The sequence below is a fragment of the Chiloscyllium punctatum genome, chromosome 44 (assembly GCF_047496795.1).
Source record: "Chiloscyllium punctatum isolate Juve2018m chromosome 44, sChiPun1.3, whole genome shotgun sequence".
NCBI lineage: Eukaryota > Metazoa > Chordata > Chondrichthyes > Orectolobiformes > Hemiscylliidae > Chiloscyllium > Chiloscyllium punctatum.
In genome coordinates, this window is record NC_092782.1 from 8,654,543 (window position 1) to 8,670,969 (window position 16,427).

At 40.1% G+C, this 16,427-nt stretch overlaps 1 protein-coding gene and 1 long non-coding RNA gene across 8 annotated transcripts in view; one reads left to right on the forward strand and one right to left on the reverse strand.

Annotated features, from left to right (window-relative positions):
• The window catches only part of eps8a (EGFR pathway substrate 8a, signaling adaptor), a 220,019-nt gene that overhangs the window by 109,103 nt on the left and 94,489 nt on the right, over positions 1-16,427 (reverse strand). The gene's annotated exons all lie outside the window — the stretch shown is intronic.
• The window catches only part of LOC140466702 (uncharacterized), a 37,575-nt gene that overhangs the window by 9,896 nt on the left and 11,252 nt on the right, over positions 1-16,427 (forward strand). For 2 of the 4 annotated variants that reach the window (XR_011955263.1, XR_011955266.1), the window contains exon 3: positions 2,832-2,938. This is a non-coding gene — a long non-coding RNA (uncharacterized lncRNA). The other 2 variants (XR_011955265.1, XR_011955264.1) reach the window with 2 other exon arrangements.

The following is a 16,427-nucleotide window of genomic DNA, read 5'->3' on the forward strand; positions in this document are numbered from 1 at the left end:
AAAACAGTCAGCCGCACCAACTCAAGAGATACTATAGCATGCAAATTCTATTAGCACGCACTCTTTTACTAAGACACGGTTTACAATGGCTTGGCCATTTCATGGAAGAGTGATTTATTTAAATACAAATGGCAACGAGCTAAGAAGCATTTAAAAATGCATTGTGGCTGACTGAGGGGCTAAAGAAATGGACCTGAATGCACATCAACTCACCTGGTTGTAATATTATGAATATGATTTTATTTTAAAATTTCTGCACTGCACAGCTCGAGCAAAGTACCAAATTCCTTCACTAGTACAAAGCAATAATTAAACTTTCCATAGCTTAAAAAACTCTGCACTCGCACAATCAATGTGCAAGTTCAGCTATCTCATCTTTTCCATTTTAAGACACAGGTCCCCAGGTAGTGCATTAGCAATGTCAAATTGAACAGAAAACTAATTAAGTGGAGAACTTTTAACTGAAAAATCTCTCATTTACCCAAAGAAAAATTACCAATACATTCTTTTTGGATTACACCACATAAAAACCCACCCATATTCAAGTGGTGTAATTTATACCCATCTACAGTATATCAAATGATCTAATGTGAAGTATATACACTTTCCTGCAAGGAAAGTTCCATAAAGTTCATGCATTATTAGTTCAAACATCATGACTTGGGGGACCCTCCCTTTCCCATCCGTCCCACCCGATAGTTCCACTGAAATATGATCTGTTAAAATCATACAGCTTAGTAAAGCAAATCTCAATGCAAACTTCCTCCTGCTTACAGCCTTACTTTAACCAATACAGATTTTTTTTGCCAACTGATTTTACTGGAGCAGCATAGGAAACAAGAGAACTCAGTACTTGAAAGGGTAATAAATATGACCAGCTGGTGAGGGCTGTCACGCTTAGTATCTGACTATGCAGTCTGTCAAGGAGGTTTGCCTTGGTTCCAAACTTCCATGAACCAATGTATTAAATCACAGATGCACCATCACCCCAAATAAACGGTTTGGCTGTTCAATCTCAAACTGCAAACAAAAATAATTAATTGTTCATTAGCCATGCATGCAAGCCATATTTGAGATGTCAGGGATACTTACAATTGTCAGTGACAAACATATTTGCTACAAAAAGCAAACACAACCAGTTCATAACAACAGTTCACCTTTCCCAACATGATTTTTAATTCAATGTACCCAGATTATTCACATATCACTTCATATAATCCTTTCTTTGAATGAATAACTAACCTATACTTAAAATGCTCATTTTTAAAATTTAAATCAGGCACACGTAGAAACACTTGCACTCCATTCTATCTCTTCGATGATGCCTTGCATCAATGCTGCCTTCCCAGTCCTCCAGTGACTGGAAACTTGTTTTTAAATAAAAGTTTTATCCACTACTTACCAAATCATCCCTTAATCTTCACTATTCAAAAAGAAAACAGTCCAAAAATATATACTTTTTATTTTCATTTCCTTAAACCAGGAAACATGAATTTACCATGCAGCCAGGAAAGCCTCTGTTATCATGAAAGAAACTAAGTCTCAAATTAACACTGTTCAAACTGAAAAGCAAGACTTTATATAGGTTGACTGCTAAACTGTCATCAAGACAATGAAATTGTAATTATACATCGCCATCAGAATGAACAACATTCAGTTAAAGGTGTGACACTTCAACAACAGCCATTTCTCTCTTTCAGCTATGATAGATCCCAAGTCAAAGAGTGGGGTGCTGGAAAAGCACAGCTGGTCAGGCAGAATCAGAGGAAGAGAATCAACATTTCAAACATAAGTTCATCATCAGGAATGAGCGGGTGGCCCAGGGAGACAGAGATAAATGGGGGGGGGGGGCCACACAGGTCGATAAATTTGGGAAGAAGGAGGAGAAGGTGAAGGAGATAGATGGGAAGGAAGATGGACAGGCAGGACAGATCAAGAGGGTGGTGCCGGGATGGAAAGTTGGATCTGGGATAAAGTGGGAGGAGGGGAAATGAGGAAACTGGTGAAATCCACATTGATCCCCTGTGGTTGGAGGGTCCCGAGGAAGATGATGAGGTGGAGTGGGAGAGGGCGTTAGTGTTCAGCTACGGGGCGGTGGAGTTGGTTGGTTCATGTCCCGGAGATGTTCTGCGAAGCATTCCGCAAGAAGGCATCGCGTCTCGCCAATGTAGAGGAGACCACATCGGGAGCAACGGATACAGTAGATGGCATGTGTGGAGTGCAGGTAAATCTCTGACGGATGTGGGGTCTTGGACTGAGATAAGATGGGGGTGTGGGCGCAGGTTGAGGTTCATGCTTGGCCAGGGGAAGGTCCCAGGAGGGAGGGTGGGTGAGTGGAGGGAGCATGGACCTAACAAGGAAGTCGCAGAGGGAATGGTCTTTACAGAACACATATGGGTGGGGAGGGAAATATATCCCTGTGGGTGGGGTCTGTTGGTAGATGACAGAAATGGTGAAGGATAAGGCGATGGTGGAAAGTGATAGACCCCAACCCCAGTAACAAAATTCTGCACATCCATCTTCAGATACACCTTGCAGAAGCTTTAGTCTGATATTCTAGAGTCAGTATACTGCTATTCTGAAAAGATCCAGACCAGGTGGCCTAATTCAGACCACCCAAGCTCAAAACCAAATCTTCGAACCACTCTCACTACCAGCTTAGTCCAAGAGAGCTTGTGTCACAAGTAAATCACTAAATATTTCATTTAAGCTTCTGTTCATAAATATGAAAAATAGACTTGAGTCATACAAGATAGTTTGAGATATAAATCTTGTACTTTTGTTCACCAATATCTGTTACAACTAACACTGATATCAATTTCCTCAAACAGTAAAGCCCATGGCCAGCTTGCAATCAAAAACAGCATTTAAGCTATCTTGGAGCTGGGAAAAGCAAATCAGCATAATGGAAAAAGTATTCAAGCATTGTCGATACTGGGTAATGTATAAAGCTACTTAAGGCGGCAAAAGCCAATGGTGTTGGGTATAGTATATTAATACAAACAATTGGCTAAGTAATACGGTTGGAATAAGGGAGGCATTTTTGAGTTGACAACCTGGAGCTGGTGGAACACCTCAGTGCCGACACAATTCAGTTACATATTAATACCTGAATGACGTTGGAGTAGTCTGCAGAGGGATATAGATAGGCTAAATAAGTGAGCACATGTTGAACAAATTTGGTGTGGGATGGTGACAGACGATGCACTTTGTCATGAAGAACAGAGGAGTTGACCATTATCCGCATGGAGAAACAACAGCCAAAAGCTGCAGAACAAACGAGTTTGAAACTCCTCACGCATAAGTTTGAAAAAGCAAGCATTTAAGTTCCTCAGACAAGACAGGCAAATAAACTGCCAGCAAATTTCAAAGGGAATGGAGTATAAAAAGAGAGAGGTCCCATCAAAAGCACACAAGGCATTAGCCAAACCACACCCAGTATACTACAATAGACAATAGGTGCAGGAGTAGGCCATTCTGCCCTTTGAGCCTGCACCACCATTCAATATCATGGCTGATCACCCTTAATCAGTATCCTGTTCCTGCCTTATCTCCATAACCCTTGATTCCACTATCCTTGAGAGCTCTATCCAACTCTTTCTTAAATAAATCCAGAGACTGGGCCTCCACTGCCCTCTGGGGCAGAGCATTCCACACAGCCACCACTCTCTGGGTGAAGAAGTTTCTCCTCATCTCTGTCCTAAATGGTCTACCCTGTATTTTTGAGCTGTGTCCTCTGGTTCGGGACTCACCCACCAGCGGAAACATGTTTCCTGCCTCCAGAGTGTCCAATCCGTTAATAATCTTATCTGTCTCAATCAGATCCCCTCTCCGTCTTCTACGAAAAGCATGGGTTCTCCCATCCAAGCAAAGATACACTCAACACTGGAGACAGTTCACAGAAGGCCCACTAGGCCGACCCAGACATGGAGGAATTTTATTCGGAGGACAGGTTGACTTGTTTGGGTCTGGACTCAGTTAGCTGAACAACTGGTTTGCAATGCAGAATGACAAAAGCATTGGTTCCACTCAATCAACTGAGGCACCCCTCAGCTTAAACCATCACTAGTTGACTCTCAAATGAGAGTGTAGACTTGTTATCTGCTAAGACTACAGCATCTTAATTTTTGGGATCTGGAAACAGGCATATGATCCAACTAGTCTGCCCAATCTCAATCCCACCCATTTCTCAAGAACTTTAATGTCAAATCATGTAAGCTGGTAACTTCAATGGCCTTCCCCTCATCTTAGTCTATAAACTTACTACAATTGATTAATGACTTTCAAGTAATCCTTTTACTCCATTCCAAAAAACTTATTCAGTGGCAGCTGCATCCTTCAGCATCAGCTAGGATTCATTTAGCACCTGACTCACCTCTGAATCACAGGGTTATAGATTAAAATCCTAATCAAGGGATCAAGCAAAAAAATTAAAAGGGGAGAAATCCAATGCAGTACTGCGAGTGCATGGCATTGTTAGAAAGCTGTCTTTCTGACTGCTCTGGTAGGTACAAACTATCCCATGGTACTTGCTCAAACAGCTGGCACAGTTGCAGCCAATATTCATCTTTAGTTAAACCTGGAAAAACATGATCTGGTCATTTTTTGATTATTGAGTCTGCTTTGTGCAAATCAGCTGCCACATTTGATATTACAACAGTGACCAACTACAAAAAATTATTTAGTTGGCTGGAAAGAGCTTTGGGATCTCCAGTGATCGTGAAGTAAACACAGGTCTTTCAATTTTCTATCATGTTGTGACTAACCAATTGGAGATACTCAAGAATATGGTGTTAAAGAGAAACATGACTGCCTCACATCTTCATCTTCACTGAAAACCCATCATTTATTCCTGGAACCATTTCCTTGCACAAAGTTTCACTGAAATTGCCATGAGTTTGAGAAGTATTTATGTAGCCAAACATGTTTCTTCATGCAATCATCCAGAAAACAGTGTCATCCCAAGTGAAGTTCAGTCAAAAGCAACATTTGAGTAATGGGAGCCCATTATTGTCATTTTCTTTCAGGTAATCACCTCCACCACTGAAAGTGGCCTGAAAAGTAAATGTTCGCACCTGTTATCATTTGACTGCAAACAATATCTCTCTAACTAATGAAAGGATTTCAACAAAACAAAATAGCATTGAGTGCATGGCTCAAGGAGGTGATTATTTTCATGGCCAAGATATGGATCTGGATCCTGGAATTCTGCTTTTGAGAGGATAATTTTTACATTGATAGATTAGAAGAATTGGCCCTTTTTAAAAAAAGCAATGAATGTTACCTGATTTATAAAAATGCTGTTAATTGTTTTATAAATGTTCAAAATTGTTTCCGTTCTGAACAACTTGCTACAGGTGTGAAAACAATAATCAAATTTTCAGAGCATGGAGATCGATCCAGATCTTGTTGTAACTTGAGGTAACCCTCTTCACTGTCCACTACACCTCCAATTTTGGTGTCATCTGCAAACTTTCTAACTGTACCTCTTATGCTCGCATCCAAATCATTTGTGTAAATGACAAAAAGTAGAGGACGCAGCACCGATCCTTGTGGCACTCCACTGGTCACAGGCCTCCAGTCTGAAAATCAACCCTCCACCCCCACCCTCTGTCTTCTACCTTTGAACCAGTTCTGTATCCAAATGGCTAGTTCTCCCTGTATTCCATGAGATCTAACCTTACTGATCAGTCTCCCATGGGGAACCTTGTCGAACGCCTTACCGAAGTCCATATAGATCACATCTACCGCTCTGCCCTCAATCATCTTTGTTGCTTCCTCCAAAAAAAAACTCAATCAACTTTGAGACATGATTTCCCCCACACAAAGCCATTTTGACTATCCCTAATCAGTCCTTGCCTTTCCAAGTACATGTACATCCTGTCCCTCAGGATTCCGTCCAACAACTTGTCTACCACCAACGTCAGGTTCCCCGTCTATAATTCCCTGGCTTGTCCTTACCATCCTTCTTAAACAGTGGCACCACGTTAGCCAATCTCCAGTCTTCCAGCACCTCACCTGTGACTATCTATGAAACAAATATCTCAGCAAGAAGCCCAGCAATCACTTCTCCAGCTTCCCAGAGTTCCAGGGTACACCTGATCAGGTCCTGGGGATTTATCCACCTTTAACCATTTCAAGACATCCAGCACTTCCTCCTCTGTAATGTGGACATTTTGCAAGATGTCACCATCTATTTCCTTACAGTCTATATCTCCCATATCCTTTTCTATAGTAAATACTGATGCAAAATATTCATGTAGTATCTCCATTTTCTGTGGCTCCACACAAAGGCCACCTTGCTGATCTTTGAGGGGGCCTATTCTCTCCTTAGTTACCCTTTTGTCCTTAATATATTTGTAAAAACCCTTTGGATTCTCCTTAATTCTATTTGCCAAAGATATGTCACATCCCCTTCTTGCCTTCCTGATTTACCTCTTAAGTATACTCCTTCCTTTATACTTGAAGCATTCACTTGATCTAACCTGTATATATCTGACGTATGCTTCCTTCTTTTTCTTAACCAAACCCTCAATTTCTGTAGTCATCCAGCATTCCCCATACCTACCAGCGTTTCCTTTCACCCTAACAGGAATATACTTTCTCTGGATTCTTGTTATCACATTTCTGAAGGCTTCCCATTTTCCAGCCGTCCCTTTACCTGTGAACTTCTGCCCCCAATCAGCTTTTGAAAGTTCTTGCCTAATACCGTCAAAATTGGCTTTTCTCCCATTTAGATCTTCAACTTTTAGATCTGGTCTATCCTTTTCCATCACTATCTTAAACCTAATAGAATTATGGTCACTGGCCCCAAAGTGCTCCCTCACTGACACCTCAGTCACCTGTCCTGCCTTATTTCCCAAGAGTAGATCAAGTTTTGCACCTTCTCTAGTAGGTACATCCACATACTGCATCAGAAAATTGTCTTGTACGCACTTAAGAAATTCCTCTCCATCTCAACCTTTAACACTATGGCAGTCCCAGTCTATGTTGGAAAAATTAAAATCCCCTACCATAACTATCCTATTATTCTTACAGATAGCTGAGGTCTCCTTAAAAGTTTGTTTCTCAATTTCCCTCTGACTATTGAGGGGTCTATAATACAATCCCAATAAGGTGATCATCCCTTTCTTATTTCTCAGTTCCGCCCAAATGGATGTATTTCCGGGAATATCCTCCCTCAGCACAGCTATAATGCTGTCCCTTATCAAAAATGCCACTCCCCCTCCTCTCTTGCCTCCCTTTCTATCCTTCCTGTAGCATTTGTATGCTGGAACATTAAGCTGCCAGACCCACCCATCCCTGAGCCATGTTTCTGTAATTGCTATGATATCCCAGCCCCATGTTCCTAACCATGCCCCGAGTTCATCTGCCTCTCTCGTTAGGCCCCTTGCATTGAAATAAATGCAGTTTAATTTATTAGCCCTACCTTGTCCCTGACTGTTTGACTCGCTTCTGTTCAATTGTACAAGTCTCAGATTGATCTCTTTCCTCACTATCTCCCTGGGTCCCACCCTGCGATCTTAACTAGTTTAAATCCTCCCAAGCAGCTTTAGCAAATTTCCCTGTCAGTATATTAGTCCCCTTCCAATTTAAGTACAATCAGTCCTTCTTGTACAGATCATCTCCACCCCAAAAGGAGATTCCAATGATCCAAAAATGTGAATCCTTCTCCCATACACCAGCTCCTCAGCCATGCATTCATCTGCTCTATCCTCCTATTTATGCCCTCACTAGCTCATAGCACCAAGAGTAATACAGATATTACTACTCAAGGACCTCCTTTTTAAATTTCTGCCTTACTCTGTCATCACCCTTCAGAATCTCAATCTTTTCCCTTCCTATGTCGTTGGTTCCAATGTGGACAATGACCTCTTGCTGGCCCCCTCTACCCTTTGAGAGCATTCTGCACCATCTCAGAAACATCCTTGTTCCTAGCACCAGGGAAGCAACACACCATTCTGCTTTTTCGCTGTCGGCCACAGAAATGTCTGTCTGTACCTTGGACTACAGAATCCCCTCACACAATTGATCTCTTGGAACCCGACATACCCCTCGTTGCATTAGAGCCAGTCACAATATCAGAAACTTGGCTGTTCGTGCTATGTTCCCCGAGAGTTCATCACCCCCTACATTTTCAAAAACAGCATTTTTCCACAAAAGACTCCTACACTAGGTGCCTACTTAGCTTTCCTGGAGTTAACCCTTCTATGTGACGATATCTGAGACTTTTTCCCCCTTTCCTATAACTGCCATCCATCACATGCTGTTGCAAAATTCTTCATTGCTTCTAACTGTCTCTCCATTTGATCTGATAAGATTTGCAGCCAACAGTATTTACGGTAGATATAATCTGCAGTAACCCTTACACTCCCACATCTCAAGTACATATTCTATTAAAGGCCATTTTTGCTCCTTCACAATCTACAGACCCAGAAATTAAGTCTTATTTCTCTTCAAACACTGCTCCAGGTTAAATAAATAGTTATGGCTTATATTTTAAGTTTAATCAAGAGACATCTCTTAAAAAAAACATAATCAATTGAACCCACTCTATTCACAACTGCAGATTCTCTGTCTGCCACACTTAAAACCACAACTTATCTGATTCTGTACTGTGATCTTCGCCCAACAGTTCCTCCAAGATCAGGTGCGAATTTCACTGTTTGCTAATTTTCCCAAATGCACTATGTTTAGCGATACATGAGTTCAAACAGCAAAGGCAGTAACCGTGCAGGTTCTCTCTCTCTCGCAATGACCTTACCATGTGCTTCCTTTGTCTGTTCTTCTCCCTTTTAGAACTGTTGTTTTGACTTTTTTTTCCAAAGTTCCAAAACAATGCAACAGCATATAAAACAGTAATTGCTGCTGCTGGAATTTGAGGAAATCACTTCCAGCGCCTAAAACACCTCAAAAACGAAGCAACTGTTACAGCCAGAAATTTTCCCCATCCCCCATCTTGAATAAATACAGCTATGCCAAACAGGAGTTCAGAGCATCACTTCGAGTTCTACAGTTAATTATGCATCGCTGAACTATAGTTCTCAAACTGCAGTAACTTTGCACACCTCAAGGTCCTGAAAACAACACTATTTTTGGCGGTGGTATTAAATTCAAATTAATGTTGGCCGGCAGTCTCAAGAGAAATCACATCCTCTTTGTTCAAACAGTGGCTTGAAATTTCTTGCCTCCACTTGAGCGTGCAAATAAAACCTTAAATTTAAAACCTTAATAATAAAATGGCAACTGGAAAAAAGGAACATTTTCTCACTTGAATATTCAAGTATCAACCTAGATTATCCACAGTTAAACTTGAACTCAGACACAAGTACCAACAGTGTGGCAAAGCAAAAAAAGACAAGTTATGGGTTAACCGGATTGAAAAATGTTCGAAGTTTACTTGATATAGCTAAGTGTCTTAGCCATGGTATATCAGGCAAAATTCCAAATTTGCCGATAACAAAACTTCAGTCTTGAATGAACAATTTGGAGCAATAATGATGCACTTCAAAATGTGACAGACAGATCAGTTGAATGAGTGGATGCACAGCCAAATGAACTTCAAAGCAGAGTTCTGTGAAGCAATACATTTTGTTAGGAACAATAATGAGGGGCAATAGGAAGTACAACGTACAATTCTAAAGGTGGTGCAGAAACAAATGAAAATTAAAGCAGACTATCCAAGAAAAAGCAAGGCAACATGAAGAAACAAGTGGTTTCAATATGCAGTGCAATGCCTGAAAGGGTGGAGATGAAGGAAATTCAAGCGTAACTTTCAATAAGGAAACTTTTAAAAATTCCATGAAGGGAAAAGAATGCAAGGTTGTGGGGAGTGAAATGAACTCAACTGCTCTTGCAAAGAGCTGACATTGACTTAAAATGGGCCAAAGAGCTTTGGGGGTTGTAATCATCCAAGACTGGGTATTATCACTGAGTATTAATACAAATTATCAATGTTCTGTACTGATACCTTAAATTTTTTTCTTGAAATTTAATTCAGGCACAGCACAAGATAGAAGGATTTTTGAAATACAATTATGCAAGGTAAAAGCTATTTTGCTCAACAGTTAGTACCACAAATGTGGAATTTGTCAGGAAGTTTCCAATAACCTTAATTTTGGAATTCTTTTCCAAAATAGTAGTAACTCAAAATACGATAGCAACTGCACAACTACCCTACAATTGTCCTATTAAATTTCAAAGTTTTATGAATGAAGATCGTATTAGAATCATAATTTCAACTCATTAATGATTAGGAACCAAGTGGAGTAGTGCATGAACACAACACTTACATCTATAACCTATTTTCTAGTTGGCTCACAAAAGAATTGCTTTAAGCATAAACCACCACTTGACAGGTAATTCTCCTATAATGCCCTAGTTGTGTTCCAGTGAAGCCTTTGCTTAATACAAAAATGCTTAATATAAATAATAGGACCTATGGGAAAAGTGGGGTGGGGCAGACCAGCCAAAAAACAAAAACTCACGATTGCTTAATAATCCCCCAAAAAAGTCTAACACATCACAGCCTGAATGATATAAATCATTTATCACAAAGTAAATTTAACTGTACATTGAAAAAATATTGTTAACATCGGGATAGAGGGTCATCAGTGCCCTAGGTAGACTCCCTCATTCCTGTTAAGGAGAGAATGTGAGCGAGCTCGCTTATGTTCAAAACACTTTATAATATCTCATTTCTCTTCCAGTATTATAGCTTTTCTGCTGTGTTCACCATCTGCAATTTTATCACCAGGATGCCTCTTGCTAACATTGTCACTTGGTCCCTCCATTTTTACAAAAAAAGGAATAATCTAAGAATAGTGTACCTTTCACAGGAAGCTGCTCAATGTATCTCTCCCAGAAAGCTGCTCTGCCAGTAGCTGACAGCAGTGCATGTGCAGAATGGCACGAAGACCAGTGCTGACATCCGTGCACATTATGTGTGGAGACTTCGTTGCAAAAAACATGGAATGACCACTGCCAAAAATCATGCTATTGCAGAAGTATGCATTCTCAAAAATGTCTTACCTTAGCTCCTCAACGATAAGTAAATCACGTTGCCAGATTGCACTTTATCCAAGAATGATGTACTTCAACATGTCAGACAAATGGGAGATCAGTTTCATACTAGTGCAGATTGGTTTATTGCATTAGATAGATGAACTTTAATTTTGTAGCACAGCACACTATATTTGTCCCTGCAATAGATAATCTGAAGCCCAAAGTAGAAAACTATTCATTTTGCCAGTGACAAAACAACTAACCTTTGACCTTCTGGAGGTAATTAGTAGTATTTCCGTTCTCAAAACTTACAAAATCACTCTGATAAAATGCAACTTACTACCTAATTTTATTCAGCATATTATAATTAATGTTGTCTCTCCTCTTCAAGTTACAGAAATCACCAGCTATTTGTGTAGTACATGCCCTTTTCAACTGAAAGACATGTCACAAGTACTAAATGACGTGAATGCAAGGATTTGCGTGATTTAATAATGATGTTAGTTTAAACCAATATCATACACAAAAAATTAACATTTTATTATTTGGTCTCAGCTATCATTTTGAACAGATTACTTTGAATTTCTGCGAGTGAGACAATTAACAAGACAGCTGCTTAGAAGGAACTGGTCTTGTCATCTTAAATCGCCTTACAAAAGATACCCAAAGGTCTGGGTCAAGCAATAGTCCGTTTTAATTATAGTAGATGCAATCCAAGATTAGTCTGTCACTGTCAAATCAAGTAAAAAGTTTGAATTTAGCAGCTTAACTCCATGTGACCCTATAAGGATGATGAGCAAGATTTGGAGACTTCTTTGAAAAAAACATCAATTTGTTTGAACGTGATATGCACAAGTCAGGGAGTCATGATTCATGAGCTGTTTTCAGGTTGAAAACCTACGAGTAGCGAACTGCCACAAGGATCAGTTCCTCGGCCACTTGAAGCCCCATGACCAGAGTAATTTACATGGTCTAAATAGGTAAGCTCTAAACACACGCTAGGTAAAAACAATGACTGCAGATGCTGGAAATCAGATTCTGGATTAGTGGTGCTGGAAGAGCACAGCAGTTCAGGCAGCATCAGAGGAGCAGTAAAATCGATATTTCGGGCAAAAGCCCTTTATCAGGAATATAAGTAGAGAGCCTGAAAGGTGGAGAGATAAGAGAGAGGAGGGTGGGGGTGGGGAGAAAGTAGCATAGAGTACAATAGGTGAGTGGGGGAGGGGATGAAGGTGATAGGTGGAAAAGAAGATAGGCAGATAGGACAAGTCATGGGGACAGTGCTGAGCTGGAAGTTTGGAACTGGGGTGTGGGGGGAAGAAGAGAAGGGGAAAATGAGGAAACTGTTGAAGTTCAAATTGATGCTCCTGGGGTTGAGGTGTTCTGAGGCAGAAGATGAGGCATTCTTCCTCCAAGCGTCTGGTGGTGAGGGAGCAGCGGTGAAGGAGGCCCAGGACCTCCATGTCCTCGGCAGAGTGGGAGGAGGGAGTTGAAATGTTGGGCCACAGGGCGGTGTGGTTGATTGGTGCGGGTGTCCCGGTGATGTTCCCTAAAGCGCTCTGCTAGGAGGCGTCCAGTCTCCCCAATGTAGAGGAGACCGCATCGGGAGCAACGGATACAATAAATGATATTAGTGGATGTGCAAGTAAAACTTTGATGCATGTGGAAGGCTCCTTTAGGGCCTTGGATGAAGGTGAGGGAGGTGGTGGGGGCGCAGGTTTTGCAATTCCTGTGGTGGCAGGGTAAGGTGCCAGGATGGGTTGTAGGGGGGGGCGTGGACCTGACCAGGTAGTCATGGAAGGAATGGTCTTTGCGGAAGGCAGAAAGGGGTGGAGAGGGAAATATATTCCTTGTGGTGGGGTATGTTTGGAGGTGGCGGAAATGTCAGCGGATGATTTGGTTTATGCGAAGGTTGGTAGGGTGGAAGGTGAGCACCAGAGACGTTCTGTCCTTGTTCCGGTTGGAGGGGTGGGGTCTGAGGGCGGAGGTACGGGATGTAGACGAGATGCGTTGGAGGGCATCTTTAACCACGTGGGAAGGGAATCAGCCTGCAACTGCAGCAGTATCTGAATGACCGAATGCATCTCGCTGTAATTCAATGAATCCATTGCATGGCGTTTTAACGACATAACTAAAAAGAACAAACAATGGCCAAGGATATCAGCAAAGAAATCAAAAAAAGGTGGGTGCCTGTGAAAAACACAATTAAGAAACTGGTTGCCATCAATCTGATGGTGCATCAGCAATGCTTGGGGCAAGTGTAGGCCTCGTTGACTTTGCAGAAACAATCCTGATGTCACCTTCTGTCAATTACCACTACGTAATTTTATTTGCTAATTTTGGTGGATTATGACCTTTTCTTATGTCATGAAACTTGTTAAGATCAATTTGATTTGAGCAAGAGCCTTTCAGGACCATTTATTTCAATCCTTACTTGACAAACTGCAGTTTGCTTACATCATAGTGAGAACATCACAGAATCCCTGCAGTGTGGAAGTGGGTCATTCATCCCACTGAATCCACACTGACCCCTCCAAAGATGCTCCCCCATTCAGACCCACCCTGCTACCCTATCCCTGTGATCCACAGCTAATATACCCAGTCTGCACATCCCTGGACACTAAGAGCAATTTAGCATGATAATCCACCTAATCTGTACATTTTTGAACTGAGGGAGGAAACCAGAGCACCCGGCGGAAATACTCAGATATGGCGAAAGTGAGCAAACTCCACATAGACAGTTGTCTAAGGTTCCTGGCACTGAGACAGCAGTGATAACCACTGAGCCACTATCATTCAACAGTGGTTAGTGAACTAATCAGTCACCCCTCATCATGGCAAAGTTGAAGAAAGATCCAGCAAAGATTTTTAAATCGGATGCCTGAAATTGGCTAACAGCTTTGAGAAAAGTGACAATGTGCGATTGCTTGACTTCAGGTCTCTTCAGACATCAAAATCCAATAACCTGAACAGTGATACATAGGGCAAGTGATCAGTGCTGTGCATGTAGTTAACTTGACATTAGGTCAGTGATCCTCCCAAACAAAACTAAACACTGACATGTCACAGAAAATCAAAGAAAAAAATTCAATATTACCACTGCACAGGAATCATCAAACTTTGAAATGGTTTTAGTGGACTCATTGACCTGGACAATTAACTACCTTTAGAAAAAAGAAGTTAAAAATAATAGACTAATATTCTGCTAGAAGCATTCATTAAGAGATTTGTTAGGGACCACGCCAGATCTCAAAAGATTTTCAAAAAGGTAGCCTAGAGCAGAACTTTCTTATTTTAAAGGCAAATATGAAGTGGGTGTTCCAGGTGTGATGCAATTGGTCAAACCACTTGGCTTGAAGCAAAACAGAACTTATTTAAACACGACAGTTGAAACACCAAAGGCAAGTGGAATCTGTATTGGAAAAAAGTTAACTAGCCTGATACAGTAACTATAACTAATTAACTGCTCCAATACAGTAAAATACAATATAAAACATCCCTTGGCAAAACAGTAAATTTAAAGAGATTCTTACAGGCAGAAAGGAACAAAATCTAGAGATTTCATATAAAGTTACAGCAATCCTTTACTGAAGCTGGCAACACTTCTGGACTCCAATATCTTATGATTGCTACAGCTTTAAAAAAAAACTGTAAAAACCTCGAACTGGGAGAACTGGCCACACTCCTTCCATTGTTAAACTGTTAAAAACCCTAGTCTCCTTGGCACCTCTACTTTTACAACCTCTTTTAAAAAACCAACAAAGCATAGTCACAGATCGGGTGATTGATTTATAATATTGTGGTTGGCATTTTTGATAGGAGATAACATTCTCTGAGATACAAAAGGTGTACAATGTGTCGTTTAGCCACACAATGAAGTTCTTGGGACCTAGGACATAAATAATGGACAGAAACTTACTCTACATGTTCCTCATTACAGAAATGGGTGATGACCCTCACCTTAAATCAATGGAAAGAGATAATTTGAATCAATTCTTATTCAGGAATAACTAACCCTCAGAATTAGGGAAACAAAATTAGAAATTTATGATTTAATTATGGCACAATGTTTACAACGGTTTCTGTTGTTTAATTCTTCTGAGACATAGTTCAACATAACATCTCAAGAGTCAGGAGGGAAAAAAGGTGCTTTCTGTTGGACCAACATTCAAGGAGTCCTGAGCCGCAACAAGAAAATTTCCAAGTCATCTTTGCTGGTTTAAAAATTCAGAAAATCTTGCTTAATAAATTCTTTGATTCATAACTACCATATTCCTAAATAGTACAAATAATATTTCTACGGCAAGCACAACTGAGGACCGTTGTTACAAACTAAGAATTTGAAACTTGGACATTAATAGGCTTTATACCTCAAATTCCCTAAAATGTGAAGCTCAATTGATGTAATTGATATTACTCTTATTTACACAGATAAAATGTAATTGAAATTATAAATTAAGCCAAAGAAAACTACACCAAAAGTACACCAAATGCATTCTGCTCTGCCCCAGTTAAGAAATTTTGTATCTAGAGATAATTACAACACAAAGTATTCATGTTCTATGATATTCACATGTTTTTACTTAAAACACTGGCGCCAGTCTGAGCTGATTGACTAACAATTCTAGAATTCATTTAAGCTTTAAGGGCGCAAAGATTCATAGTACATTATGGAGGTGAAACTACACACATGGAAAGATGAGTTGATATGTAACAGAGGATGCAAGAGTTTGGTTTTCAGACAAACAGGGAAATAATGTTTTATTTGAGCAACCAGTAACAGCTCTGTTTATAAACTGGGCTTAACAGCAAAGAGAAGCACTTGGGGGGAAAAAAAAATCTTTGTACAAAGTTTGAGGGAACATTTAAAGCAGAAAGCACTCTCTTGTCAAACATAAATGAATCTTCTGGGCTCTATTTTCTTTGGGATAAATGATGTATTTGAAAGGAATCCATGTGGTTGAAATTAGTTAGTCACCAAGATATTTAACATTATACTTTGCCCACCCAAACGTAGAATGCTACATTCTGGATCATTTTGGAAAAGTTGAGCCTTAAACAAACCCAGAAAACTTGTAAATTTTTCAAAGTTGTTAAGTCCTTGGAAAAAGGTCAAATAGTTGAATGTTTATTTTAAATGGAAATAAAAAAAAAACTTAATTGTAAAGTAACAGTTAATTTACTAGATTTGCTTCCCAAGAAAAGATAAATCATCATAACCACAGAAAAGGTGAAGCATATTCAATGCTAGCAACACAATGATAATGGAAAGAAAAACTATGGACAGTAAATTAATGCGGAAACAGTTAAGCAGTCTTGGTTTGAGTTGAAGTGCAATATCCTAACAGTACAGTAGTCAATTTAAAGAGAAAAAGGAAAAGATTGCATGATCAGATCAATATTTTAAACAAATCTATTCAGGT